The sequence below is a fragment of the Bos mutus genome, chromosome 16, assembly GCF_027580195.1.
Source record: "Bos mutus isolate GX-2022 chromosome 16, NWIPB_WYAK_1.1, whole genome shotgun sequence".
NCBI lineage: Eukaryota > Metazoa > Chordata > Mammalia > Artiodactyla > Bovidae > Bos > Bos mutus.
Genome location: NC_091632.1, coordinates 1,401,621 through 1,414,568, shown reverse-complemented (window position 1 = coordinate 1,414,568; position 12,948 = coordinate 1,401,621).

Here is a 12,948-nt window from a genome sequence, read left to right as displayed (position 1 = left end):
CTTGCAAGTTTGTATAAACCCAATACAGGAAATAAATGGTTTGTGCAAGTGGCGTGTCTCTGGCACTCCGTGTCCATGTCTGCCATGCCTGGCCTTGGGGGCCATGGCAGTTTACATGCCTGGCAGAAAGGGCGAGGAGGCCTGGGCCAGGCCTTCCCTAAGGGACCACCCGCTCCCCCTAAGCCGGGGGCTGCCCTCCTTGGCCTGCCTCCTGGGCAGGAATCCCAGAATTCTCGGAAGGATGGGACCTCCCCACAGACTGGGGATGATGGTTTGCTGTCAACACGACTGTCATCTTTTTGATCCACGTGATCCCAGATCAAGACTTGTCCCAAGTCTGAGCAGTGGAAGTATCACGTGCTTCAGGCCCCGGAACCTTCCGCTGAAGTCAGGGTGGGGGTTGGTATCAGAAAGGCTGCCTGAATTCTTTTCATCCAGCTTCAGAGATTTGGGGCCACATCTCCTGGCAGGTACTCAGTGCTTATCCTTTATTGACACTCAGTGTGAAGGACTTTAGCAGAGCTGCTCAATTTGAAATGTTTGCGAGGAGTGAGAATTAAGAAACCCTGTGAATTCTGTGGGGAAGCGGGTGGAGAGTGAACATGAGCCCAGGACAGCAGCAGGCTTTGCTGGGCTTCCGCAGGATCTCTGGGGAGAGAAGGTGGCATTCCTGGTTCGAGAAAGAGGATATACAGGAAGGCAAGCTTGATTAGCTTGGTTCTAATGGCTGGTTTTGAATTCTGGGCACCTTTTCTCATCCCTAAAGGGCTAGTAGCACCTGTATTAATGACTGGATTTTGGATTTTGTAACATCCCAAGAGAGTTATTAACCTTAATGTCCTTTGTGAATCAAGAACTGGGACCAGATGCAGGCTCGCGCAGAAGCCTGTAGAGCTGGAGGAGGCATACTGGAGAAGTTGCCCACACACCGGACCTGTTTTTCTGTCTAGGCCAGAGCCAGGGGCTTGGAGAGGACATGGAGCGTGATGGCCCGGCTTCCCTCTAGGCAGGATGCTCACAGGCCCTGACTGCTCCACTCTCTGGCCCACATCAGTCCTTCCATCAAGTCAGGCTAGGGGTGCAAAAGAGGTTGGTAGTCAGCAACCAAACATGAACAAGCAGCTCGGAGAAGGCCCTTTAAGGAGCGGACTCTGTAACTGCATGGCCATGTCCTTATTCGTGATGACGGGTGTGCTGGGGGCCAGGCAAGCAGCCAGACTTCAGACCCTGCTGCTGCAGGGAACGGGCCCATGCCACACACCCACTCAGCCCCAAGCCTCCAGTGCAGAACCGGCTCACCCCACTGCGAGACTGGTGCAGCAGAGGAGACGCTGTGCTCAATTCCTGGTCCCGCTCCTTGCTAGCTGCATAAAGATTTGGACAAGTCACTAAAATTCTTGAATCTCAAATACTTATCTGTGAAATGGGGATATTAACTACCATCCATAAGGAGCTCTCGAGAAAGTCAAATAAAAAAAAGGGATGGAAAGCACTTTCAAAATGCAAATTCATTTACAAATGTGAGGAGACGGTAGTGACCCTGTGTTGGCCCCTTGGCTGTCTTTAGGGTCACGATGAAGGGAGAGGGAGAATGTCTCCTTGGAGATCCTTGGCTGACCCCACGGTCTTCGCTGGAGGACTTCGGTAGGGCCCCTACCCTTCAGCCATTGGGGGTCCTCCCCTGCCGCTTCCATCCCTGCAGCCCCGGGAGCAGCTGCGCTCTCCCAGCCCTTCCCCACGGACCAGAACAGGCATCCCAGGGCCTGCGTCCTCCTCTCTGAGGTTGCCCCCACGAAGGGGCCCCTCTTCAGGATGGTGGGCTGTAGACAAGCCCGTGGGCCCAACTCTGGTACACAGTGCTGTCATCTGAGGATCAGATGAAAATGGTCCAATTTCAGGACAGTTCAGTTCCTAGCTTACAGGTGGGCTCCATGGCTGAGAGGAATGTATTCCTAGCTGCTACTCCTAGTAGCTCAGATGGTAGAGAATCCGCCTGCAATGTGAGAGACCTGGGTTCGATCCCTGGGTTGGGAAGATCCCCTGGAGAAGGAACGGCTACCCACTCCATTCTGGCCTGGAGAATTCCATGGACTGTGTAGTCCATGGGGTCACAAAGATTCGGACACAACTGAGCGACTTTCACTTTCACTCCTGTGGGAGCAGTTTGAAACCATAACTGAAATCCAAGTCTTTCATACAGCAGCACTAGACAATAGAGTAATAATAGTAATGTTAATAACAGTATAATTATTACAGCTGTATGAAAATAGTAATAACAGTGGCTCATTAAGTATTTATTATGAGCCAGGTACCCAGTTCTATGTACTTCACATGCATTTACTCACTAATTCTCACATTTATGTGATTATTATCCAAGAAACTGAGGCACAAAAAGAGTGAATAGAATATCTAAAGGTCTTATGAAGCTAGAGTGAAGCCCAGGGCACTCTGATGTCATAGCCTGAGCTCCCTACCTACCAGTTTCAATGGGAATTATACGGCCCCCTAAGGGTGATTTTGAAAATTTTCAGGTCTTAAGTTGTCTTAGTGTTAAGGAGGCAAAACTTTTACTGGCATTTAGTAGCTCCAATGCACAGGAGAGTTTTCCAAAATAATTAATTGCCTTCTGTCCTGTATAACTTTCAGTTCAGTTCAGTCGCTCAGTCGTGTCCGACTTTTTGCGACCCCATGAATCGCAGCACACCAGGCCTCCCTGTCGATCACCAACTCCCGGAGTTTATCCAAACTCATGTCCATCGAGTCCGTGATACCATCCAGCCATCTCATCCTCTGTCATCCCCTTCTCCTCCTGTCCCCAATCCCTCCCAGCATCAGGATCTTTTCCAATGGGTTAGCTCTTAGCATGAGGTGGCCAAAGTACTGGAGTTTCAGCTCCAACATCAGTCCTTCCAATGAACACCCAGGACTGATCTCCTTTAGGATGGACTCGTTGGACCTCCTTGCAGTCCAAGGGACTCTCAAGAGTCTTCTCCAACACCACAGTTCAAAAGCATCAATTCTTCGGCGCTCAGCTTTCTTCACAGTCCAACTCTCACATCCATACATGACCACTGGAAAAACCATAGCCTTGACTAGACGGACTTTTGTTGGCAAAGTAATGTCTCTGCTTTTGAATATGCTATCTAGGTTGGTCATAACTTTCCTTCCAAGGAGTAAGCGTCTTTTAATTTCATGGCTGCAATCACCATCTGCAGTGATTTTGGAGCCCAAAAAAATAAAGTTGACACTGTTTCCACTGTTTCCCCATCTATTTCCCATGAAGTGATGGGACCCGATGCCATGATCTTCGTTTTCTGAATGTTGAGCTTTAAGCCAACTTTTTCACTCTCCACTTTCACTTTCAGCAAGAGGCTTTTTAGTTCCTCTTCACTTTCTGCCCTAAGGGTGGTGTCATCTGCATATCTGAGGTTATTGATATTTCTCCCGGCAATCTTGATTCCAGCTTGTGCTTCTTCCAGCCCAGCGTTTCTCATGATGTACTCTGCATATAAGTTAAATAAGCAGGGTGACAATATACAGCCTTGACGTACTCCTTTTCCTATTTGGAACCAGTCTGTTGTTCCATGTCCAGTTCTAACTGTTGCTGTATAACTTTAAACAAATCTAAAACAAATAGACTAAACCAGTGTAAGTCAGTCATATTACTATTCATAATAGTTCTAAAAAGTTTTTGCATGCTTCTAATTTTTTAAAAAATTAGTTTTCTGAATAACTCAGGAAGTTGCTGCTGCTGCTAAGTCACCTCAGTTGTATCCGACTTTGTGAGACCCCATAGACGGCAGCCCACCAGGCTTCCCCGTCCCTGGGATTCTCCAGGCAAGAACACTGGAGTGGGTTGCCATTTCCTTCTCCAATGCATGAAAGTGAAAAGTGAAAGTGAAGTCATTCAGTCGTGTCCGACTCTTCTCGACCCCATGGACTGCAGCCTACCAGGTTCCTCCATGGGATTTTCCAGGCAAGAGTACTGGAGTGGGGTGCCATTGCATTCTCCGTCAGTAAGTTAAGAGATGCTTATTATGGAGAAGACACTTAAATGGAATAAAGACATTGTCTCAAAATTATTGAATAATCTACTCCAATCATTGTCTATACAACAGATTCTAACACTGCAACTACTGTATATTTGGTTCCAATGCAGTGGTCTTACTGAAAAAGCAGAGGCTGATTGCAAACAGTTAACAGAGGAGCTCTGAGAGAACCAAATATCATTAAAGCAAAGATTCTTGAGATGCAAGGTCTCCTTGGCTCTCCTTAATACCTGTTTTTAGACATTATTTCATATTACAGTATTGCCTCCTTCATATTTTTTAAGTTTTTACAGCCCAAAAATGAACATCTATGTTGTAACAATTGCATATGGAAATGTTTGGGGGAATTGCCTGCTGTTTTTCTCAGGGTGCACATTCAATTGCTTTAAACAGCTTATATCACCACTTCTCTTTCCAATCCTTCCTATATTGCCCTTTGGAAATATATGATCTCCAAGGCCTTTTAAGATCCCCCAGATTGAAGTTAGCCTGAACACACGATGGTGTTTCAAAACACAGATCTGTGGGGACTTCCCTGGTGGCCCGGTGGTTACAGCTTCGCCTTCCAATGCAGGGGGTGTGAGTTTAACCCCTGGTTGGGGAGCTGAGATCCCACATCCCCTGCACACCAAAATGCCAAAAAAACATTAAAAAAAAAAAAAAGAAGAAGAAGCAATATTGTAACAAATTCAATAAAGACTAAAAATAGTCCATATTAAAAAAAATCTTAAGAAAAGTAAAGCACAGATCTATGTGTCTGTGACATGTTTCCACTGCCCCATCCCATGTGGTAACACGGGGAGCTATTTTTAACAGCACACATCAAATCCGGTTTTTGGTTTGTGGTTTTGGGTGGCTTGGGGGATTTCAGTTGCCTGACCAGGGAACATGGGCCCCAGCAGTGAGAGAGCCAAACCCTAACCACCAGACCTCCAGGGAGGTCCGTCAGACTGTCTGTCTGCACTCACATTGTATTCCCTCCATTTTCTCACGTTGTCACCTTTAACTTGCTTTGCTATGTTAGCTGTACTTCAGTGAAGGTTATTTCCCTCTTTTATATGTATACGTGCAAAGACCTCTGGTCTGTTTTTACCTACCTAACAGTTTTTATTCTAGTGTTCACTCCCTACTGCTCTTTTGATTTTTTTGTATATAGAGAGGGGTTATTTGGTGTTCTGTTTTTTTTTTTTTTTTGGAAGGGTGGCCCAAGTCTTCTATTTCTCTTAAATTCAAACTTATTACAATTAGGTGCAAGCAATCTGCCTACTTTATGTCTTCTGTTAAGTCTTGTCTAACAGATGGTGACTGCAGCCATGAAATTAAAAGACGCTTAGTCCTTGGAAGAAAAGTTATGACCAACCTAGGTAGCATATTCAAAAGCAGAGACATTACTTTGCCAACAAAGGTCCATCTAGTCAAGGCTATGGTTTTTCCAGTGGTCATGTATGGATGTGAGAGTTAGACTGTGAAGAAAACTGAACGCCGAAGAATTGATGCTTTTGAACTGTGGTGTTGGAGAAGACTCTTGAGAGTCCCTTGGACTGCAAGGAGATCCAACCAGTCCATCCTAAAGGAGATCAGTCCTGGGTGTTCTTTGGAAGGAATGATGCTAAAGCTGAAACTCCAGTACTTTGGCCACCTCATGCAAAGAGTTGACTCATTGGAAAAGACTCTGATGCTGGGAGGGATTGAGGGCAGGGGGAGAAGGGGATGACAGAGGATGAGATGGCTGGATGGCATCACCGACTCGATGGATGTGAGTTTGAGTGAACTCCGGGAGTTGGTGATGGACAGGGAGTCCTGGCGTGCTGTGATTCATGGGATCGCAAAGAGCTGGACATAACTGAGCAACTGAACTGAACTGAACTGAACAGTTACATACGGAGACATTGTGTCTTATTGTAATATTTTCTTCTTTATTATAATTACCTTTGAGGTGTTTAAATGAAGGCTGTAGACTAGTCATATCATCTATGAAACTGCACTGCAGGATAGAGGGCATGTTGCAAAGGGGATGCCAGCTCTAATGGGATTGAGAGCCACTGCTCTCCACCGAGAGAGAGGAGGTTAGGAACCGGTCAGCTTCTCCTTTTTCAGGCTCAGAGAAGGCGGAGGGACACAGCCGCATCTGCACAGCAGGTGGGCGGGCTAGAACCGAGCGTCCTGACTCGTTGTCCAGCCCCACCCCAAGCCTAGATTCATCTTTCCACAGCTCAGCCTCACAGTCCAGAGCCGGACAACGCTGGGGGAAAGGGGCGAAGCTGTGTGTCTAACACCCTTGGGACATTCTGCCCTAGAGTCAACTGAATCTGGCGCTCTCAGACGGTCAGCAACAGGTCTCAATTAGCTGCTTGTCGCCCCCGGCGTCTAGCGTGGGCATCAGCACAAAGCGATCCAACTGCTTACAAGATGAATCTATTAACATTGTTGTTCAGTCGCTCAGTTGTGTCCGACTCTTGGCGACCCCATGGACTGCGGCGCGCCAGGCTTCCACGTCCCTCACCGTTTCCTGGAGTCTGCTCAAACTCATGTCCACTGAGTCACTGATGCCCTCCAGCCATCTCATCCTGTTCATGGGGTTCTCAAGGCAAGAAAGCTGAAGTGGCTCGCCATCCCCTTCTCCCGTGGACCACGTTTTGTCAGAACTCTCCACCATGACCCGCCTGTCTTGGGTGGCCCTACACAGCATGGCTCATAGTTTCATTGAGTTAGGCGAGGCTGTGGTCCATGCGATCAGTTTGGTTAGTTTCCTGTAATTCTGGTTTTCTTTCTGTCTGCCCTCTGATGGATGAGTATAAGAGGCTTGTGGACCCTTCCTGATGGGAGGGACTGGCTGTGGGGAAAACTGGGTCTTGCTCTGGTGGGCAGGGCCATGCCCAGTAAATCTTTAATCTGATTTTCTGCTGATGGGTGGGGCTGTGTTCCCTCCATGTAGTTTGGCCTGAGGCCAAACTGGTAGGGGTAATGGCTGTAATGGCAACCTCCTTCAAAAGGACTTACACCAGCACCCTGAGCCTCCCAGGACTGCTGTGGCCAGTGCCCTGACCCCGTGCTGTCGACCCACACCCCACCAGAGACTCCCACACACACAGGCAAGTCTGGCTCAGTCTCTTGTGGGGTCATTGCTCCCTTCTCCTGGGTCCTGGTGTGCACAAGATTTTGTTCGTGCCCGCCAAGAGTCTCTGTTTCACCAGCCCTATGGAAGTTCTGCAATCAAATCTCGCTGCTCTTCAAAGGCAGATTCCCCGGGGATACTGAGTCCCTTTACTTGGGTAGTCTGGTGGGGCCTGGAACCTTCAGAGCAGTGAGAACTTCTTTGGTATGATTGTCCTCCAGTTTGTGAGTTGCCCACCTGGCGGCCCGACAGTGGGGCTCATGGTGACTCCTCCAAGAGGACCTGGGCCACAGGCCGCACCTCCCAGGACTGCTGCTGCCGGAGCCCCTGTCCCTGCAGCAGGCCCCTGCAGGAGACCTTCAGACACCACGGCAGGTCTGGCCCATCTCTTGTGGGGGTCACTGCTCCTCTCCTCGGTCCTGGTGCATGCATGGTTTTGTTTGTGCCCTCCAAGCATCTCTGGGGGGCATGAGGTTTGATCTTAAACGCGATTGCACCCCTCCTACTATCGTGTTGCGGCTTCTCCTTTGCCTTTGGTTGTGGGCTATCTTTTTTGGTCGGTTCCAACTTGAATTTGCATTATGCATCCCTTAACACTGGCTGGAGGTATTACGGTAATACTGCTTTTGACTTCACTTCTGAGTTCATACTGCATTTATTAATGAATTTAATCAACAAATGAATTTATTAATAGTACTTTCCCAAAGAGAAACAGATCCCAACTCTTCCCACACCATCTACCAAACCATGTAAGGAAGCCAGGTACTTCCCTAAACAGTTCTTCCCTAAACAGTCCAAGATTTGCCAGAGAGATGGAAACTGCAGAACTCAGCCTCAGTGGATGGGTTGGGAGGAATTACAGGAGTCAGATGGGTGTGGACTTCCCAGAGGGAGGGAGCAGTGCCCTCCGGGAGAAACTGTGACTTTAAGCAGCCCTGTATGTGAGTGTATGTGGGTGAGTGTGTGTGTCTGTGTGCATGTAGGTGTGTGTCTGTGTTAATGATTTGCCAGAGGCTCATTTCACAACTTACCAAGGGTCAGCTTCCCTTGAGCATGTCCAGGTTCGGTCCCCAGGGCTCCTTGCCCCTGGCCAGCTTCCTCCTGGAGCGTCCCCCAGGCAGCCCTCGACATGATCTCCATTACCGAATGGCAGAGTGAGTGCTGGGGGCTGGGCCCATGCTTCTGAGGGGGCTGGGCTGGGGCGCGGGGAGGTGCGGCCCCTCCCAGCCTGGCCGGCCCTGGGGAACCTGCAAGGTGACCTCTGGAGCCAGTGGCTGGGAGCTGCCACGTTGGCCTCCTCCAGGCCGCAGGGCTGAGGCCAGCTGGGATCCCTGCCGTCCGGGGTGGGGGCTGCTCAGGGCTCCCAGGAGGCCAGAGGCTGCTGCCCAGAGGAACTGGCAGGCTCACCACTTTGATCCCATCCCCATTCAGGATTCTGAAACTGGGGGTACTGCAAGGGTGAACCTAGAAGGCCTCTTATTCAGACTTTTTCCCCCACAAACTGTTAAAGTCTCCTGTAGCCCTGGCACCTTCTTATCAGAAACTAAACTCAAATCCTCTCCCTAAATCACCCTGTCTTCACTCCTAAGTGTCTTTCCCATTTCTTGCCGAGAGAGGACAGGGAGGTAGTCCCCAGGGCCGGGAAAAGTGATGAGAACTGTGGCTCTGTGAGTTTCGCTTGGGTGAGTTACTTAAAGCCAGTGTCTCATCCGTGAACTGGAGACAGTATCCATTCATTCACTGTCTCCTCTATGTGCCAAGCACTGTGTTGGGCACAGCGTATGCACCAATGCATGAAACATATATTCTCTGCTTATACTCCAGGATGAGGAAACAGGTAACTAGCCGATGAAGAGGTCAGTATGTAGTATGTCAGGTGGTGATACACCCTCTGGACAAAAATAAAACAGGGTAAAGAGGCGTGCGAGTGACGAGTAGGAGGGGTTACTGCTTTGTATAGAGTGGTCACTAAACTCCCCAGGGAAAGTGCATGGGAATTGAGGGGGCAAAGCCACGTAGCTGTATGGAGGGAGAGATCTTCTTGGGAGAGGGGAACACCAGGGCCAAAGCCCGGAGGCATTGGGTAGGAACACAAGGCGGCTAGAGTGGGTGAAGCTCAGCGAGGACGGGAGAGCGGCAGGAGGCTGGTCAGGAGGCCACCCAGCAGCCAGGCTGCGTGAGGATTCCAGCTTCATCTGCAGAAGACAGGAAGCCGTTAGAAGAGTTTGTGCAGAGGCATGGTAGATCTGCTTACGTTTTTAAAAGATCCCTCTGAGTACTGGCCTGAGAGTAGACAGCAACAGAGAGGCCGGGTAAGAGGCAGGAGACGGTGACGGGAGACGCTCTGAGCTGACAGATGGTGGGGAGACCAGGGTGGTAGCATCAAAGTGGTGGGAAATAGTGCTAGGCGTGCGCTGAGCAAACTGCCCAAAGGGCTTGCTGTGGATTGGATGTGGGGTGTGAGAGAAAGAACTCAGGAGTGCCTCAATATTTACAGCCTGAGCAATTAGAAGGGTTGAGAAGGAAAGCAGGAGTTGGGTTTTAGACATGCTGAGTTTGTGGTCAAGTAGGTAGTCAGGTATATGAGTCTGGAAGGCAGAGAAATCTGGGAATTGCCAGCATACAGATAGTATTTAAACCATGAGATTGTCTGGCGTGCAGTTTCTCAGCCTCCCCACTACTGACATTTGCGGGCAGGGTAGTTCTTTGCAAGGCAGGAGACCCCAGTTCGATTCCTGGGGGGGGAAGTTCCACTGGAGAAGAGATAGGCTACCCACTTGAGTATTCTTCCCTTGTGGGCTCCCCTTGTGGTTCAGCTGGTTAAGAACCCGCCTGCAATGCGGGAGACCTGGGTTCAATTCCTGGGTTAGGAAGATACCCTGGAAAAGGGAAAGGCTACCCACTCAAGCATTCTGGCCTGGAGAACTCCATGGATTAGTCCGTGGGGTCACAAAGAGTCGGATATGACTTTCAGTTCTTTGTTTTAGGGGGGTCCAAAATCATTGCAGATGGTGACTGCAGCCACGAAATTGAAAGACACTTACTCCTTGGAAGGAAAGTTATGACCAACCTAGATAGCATATTAAAAAGCAGAGACATTACTTTGCCAACAAATCTAGTCAAGCCCAACAAGTCAAATCAAGTCCATCTAGTCAAGGCTATGGTTTTTCCTGTGGTCATGTATGGATGTGAGAGTTAGACTGTGAAGAAAGCTGAACACCGAAGAATTGATGCTTTTGAACTGTGGTGTTGGAGAAGACTCTTGAGAGTCCCTTGGACTGCAAGGACATCCAACCACTCCGTCCTAAAGGAGATCAGTCCTGGGTGTTCTTTGGAAGGAATGATGCTAGAGCTGAAACTCCAGCGCTTTGGCCACCTCATGCGAAGAGTTGACTCATTGGAAAAAACTCTGATGCTGGGAGGGATTGGGGGCAGGAGGAGAAGGGGATGACAGAGGATGAGATGGCTGGATGGCATCACTGACTCGATGGACGTGAGTTTGAGTGAACTCCGGGAGTTGGTGATGGACAGGGAGGCCTGGCATGCTGCGATTCATGGGGTCGCAAAGAGTCGGACTGAGGACTGAACTGAACTGAAGTTCCTATTATAGGCTTTTAGCAGCATCCCTGGCCTCTCCCCACTAGATGGCAGTAGCACACTCTCACCACCGACTGTGACCATCAGCCTGTCTGCTGCTGCTGCTGCTAAGGCACTTCAGTAGTGTCGGACTCTGTGTGACCCCATAGACGGCAGCCCACCAGGCTCCCCCGTCCCTGGGATTCTCCAGGCAAGAACACTGGAGTGGGTTGCCATTTCCTTCTTGGGAACAGAATTGCCAACCACCATCTATCAGCCCTCCCCCCACCCACCAAGTTGAGAAACACTGACCTGGAGGAAAAATAAAGAGGGCTGAGGCCTGAGCCGGGGGACAAGCCTACATTTTATTAAACCAAAATGTGCTAAGTTCTAAGAAGAATGTGCTAAGTCAGTCCTGCGAGAGAGAAAAATGAGGCAACCAAATTAAGTCAGGAATGGAGAGAAGACCAAACTTCCCTGAGAAACTGACATTTACGTTGAGACCCGAAGGCGGAGTGTGTGTCAGCCAGATAACAAGTGGGAAGCAGCCCTGTGTACAGAGGCCCTGAGGTAGGAAGGCCCGTCCTGGAAACAAGGATGTGCTCGGAGTGTGGCGGGCGAGGATCATACTCTTGCCTGCCCTGCTCCAGGAGATGCAGTCGGAAAAGCAAGCCGAGGCCCCGTGATGGGCCCGGGAGCCGAGGCACGGCTGGGAGGACTCTTTCCTTCTAAGCCCACGGGAAGCCATGACGGATTGCCCGCTGCACTAATACGAGTAGACTGCATGTTTCCCAAGACCCCTGACGACTGTATGGAGAAGGGATAACGGGGGCAGGAACGCAGCAGGAGACTAACTGGGGAATGTCGCAGAGTGCAGGAAAGAGGAAATGGTGGTTTAGAATTAAGTCGTAAGCGTGGAGAGGAACGGACAGCTTTCAAGATACACTTGGGAGGAAGGAGCAATAACACTTACCTGTGGATCGAATGGGGAGCGGGTGGCGGAGCTGTGAGGCCACTGGGCTTCTGCCTTGAGCTGCGGGGTGGATGGTGATGACATTTTGTTCATTTGGGGAAAACTGAGCCAAGTGCAGCTTTAAGGAAGGAAACCAATAGCTCAGTTGGGACCTGTTGAGTTCAAGATGTCCTGAAGAGAGAAAAACATGCAGATATGCCAAGTAGGCAGCTGGATAGGAGTTTGGAAGCTCAAAGAAGCCAAGAGCTAGAGAGAGAAATATCGACATTGTCAGCACACAGGAGATACTTAAAGAAGTGGGAGTCCATGTGCAACTAGACTGAGAAGAGAAATGAGCTGGAGCTGAAGCCCTGAGTAGTTCAGACCCCGGGAGGGAGAGAGAGAAAGGGGAGCTGGCAAAGAAGCCTGGGAGGAGCGGCCAGAATAGCAGGAAGAAATCGAGAATATGGTGTCTCGGAGCCCACTAGAGGATGCTGCAAGAAGGGGGTAGCCAGCTGCTGACAGAGGAGGCCCGACCCCTATCCTTTGCACTTTGGATGTCCGGAGACCCTGGCCAGAGCAGTTCCTGCAGAGGGGGTGGGGGCAGGAGTGGGCTGGACAGGGCGTTCAAGTCACTTCTCTAGAGTCGGTCTGCTGGGTTCACACCCTGGTTCTGCTGCTGCTGGCTGTGCACCCCGGGGCCCAGGTTAACACCATTCACGTTTCAGTTCTGTCTGTGAAATGGGGGGCATGCATACCTACCGCATAGGCAGTTATGAAGACGAGATGAGTTAATACGCACGAAGCGCTTAGACTGCCTGGCACCATGCGCTCACCAGTGTTAACAATGACTACCATTCGTCAGCGCTGTTAATTCTGTAAAGAGAAACAGGCTCTTTCTCTTCCCCTTTCCCTCCTTCTTCAACAATTCCGGAAGCGGGGCAGTGCCCAGGGCGGGCGTCAGAGCGCTCCCCAGGTTGGAGGGTTCACGCTGGGTGGGGTTCAGCTGGCCAGGAGGAGGGGGCGTCTGGCAGGGTCGTGGTGGAAGCTGGAGAGTCACTTTATGTGGAGGGTCCTGCAGACTCCGACTTCAAGAAACATCCTCAGTAGCGGTCAAATGGGAATCGTGCGTCACTGACAGTGGCAGGAGGAGAACACGGCATCACCTCTTGCTGATATTTCTGCATAACCCGAATACAGACATGTGGAGACATCAGACAAACCCAAATAGAGGGAGTGCTACTGGATGACCGGCT